Here is a 1,714-nt window from a genome sequence, read left to right as displayed (position 1 = left end):
GGGGCAGGCTCCCCCCTCACTGCCTCTGCCCGACCCTGGGCTCCCTGGGTGAACGGGGCTCACCTTGGCCATGGGCTTCTTGGGAGAGAGTGAGAGAGGGGGCCTCAGGGCCCCTAAGCTGACTCTAGGTTAGTGGTCTCCAAGCTTTAATGACTGTGTCACCTAAATAAATATTAAAAAAAAAAAGTTTAAGCTTTCAGCTTCAGTTATATATATTGAAAATTATATATCTATGCTAACCTTAGACTAACACCTACTAATACATTGTGTAGTAATATATTACATGTTATGAAACATGCAAAAATAGAAAAATCTAAAGTGTGAAAATAATAAAATATTTTCAAATGTTTGAAAAGAATTTAAAAAATATTTAAAGTACTTACCAATTATGATGTCTTCCCAGTATTGTTTGCAATACTTCACAGCACGAATTATACAGAGACACACGAAAGTGAGAATTATCAGTAAGGATGGTGGGTGAACATCCGTATTTCAAATAATTTTTATAGTTTTGAATTCTTTGGACCAATTTGTTAATAGCTCTGCTAGATCCTGATTTGTTTTTTTTTCTTTTTTTTGCGGTACGCGGGCCTCTCACTGTTGTGGCCTCTCCCGTTGCGGAGCACAGGCTCCGGACGCGCAGGCCCAGTGGCCATGGCTCACGGGCCCAGCCGCTCTGCGGCATGTGAGATCTTCCCAGACCGGGGCACGAACCTGTGTCCCCTGCATCGGCAGGCGGACTCTCAACCACTGCGCCACCAGGGAAGCCCTGATTGTTTTGTTTTAAACATCTTTATTGGACTATGATTGCTTCACAATTGTGTGTTAGTTTCTGCTGTATAACAAAGTGATCCTCATTGTTTTTATTCCTTATGTGTCTGACGTGAGTTTCTCATCCCACAAGCGTTAGGTCTTCCATATTACTGTTTGTTTGTACTGGTGTTACATGCACTGAAATTCTCCACAGCAGTGTCTTTAAGCCATTCGTCCATTTTATGAGAGTTATTTTGTTAAAATCGGATAATACCATCCATAATTCTACCAAAGTGGGGCACATGGAACCTGCAGCACGTCCTCCATCCCCTGCCTGTGGAATGCCCATTTTCCTTGGGATCCCTCGAGTGTCAGAAGCAGCACATGTCCTGACAGATGATCTGAGGACGGTGCTGTACGGTTAATATCAGGAAAGCTTCATTTCGTGTTTATTTTTTGGATTCCAGTCTTGGGAAACCCCTACATATACCCAATTTGGAGACCACTGCTTGAGGGAACCCCCTCTCACCAAATAGATAATACTAGTTTCTTGACCCAAAATTAAGACATGCCAGAGCCCCTGAGGGAAGAAGGCTCCTGCTTTTTAATCAAGGGCCGCGAGCATCTTTTTAGACTCAAGAGATGGAAAATTTTGTACCGCTTCCCAGGAGCCTGGCTGCAGCCAGCAGGGAGGGTCATCCAGGCCCCCGGCCAGCCATGGCAGAGGGCTATCTCAGACAGCCACCCTCCTGTATCAACTGGAAGGCCCTGCCCTGAACCCTGTCAGCTCTGAGTGGATGAAGCGGCCCCTGGAGGAATGTGAGAGCCAGAGCTGGAGGGCAGAGGACAGTCCTGCAGCTGGTAATTCTTACACTCACCCAGGAGACGCCAATTCCAGCCAACCCTGTGGCTGGGACGGGGTTGGGGGAGGGGGGCAGGGGGGGCAGGGGGGGCAGCCAGG

General features: G+C 47.1%; 1 protein-coding gene across 7 annotated transcripts in view; it reads left to right on the top strand.

The window, feature by feature from the left end:
- IKBKB (inhibitor of nuclear factor kappa B kinase subunit beta) overlaps positions 1–1,714 on the top strand; it is a 48,252-nt gene that overhangs the window by 961 nt on the left and 45,577 nt on the right. The gene's annotated exons all lie outside the window — the stretch shown is intronic.

Source organism: Neophocaena asiaeorientalis, unplaced genomic scaffold (assembly GCF_003031525.2).
Source record: "Neophocaena asiaeorientalis asiaeorientalis breed wild unplaced genomic scaffold, Neophocaena_asiaeorientalis_V1.1 scaffold14, whole genome shotgun sequence".
In the NCBI taxonomy this organism is placed as follows: Eukaryota; Metazoa; Chordata; class Mammalia; order Artiodactyla; family Phocoenidae; genus Neophocaena; species Neophocaena asiaeorientalis.
Note: the sequence above shows the minus strand (reverse complement) of the source record. Positions and strands in the feature narration are given on the sequence as shown.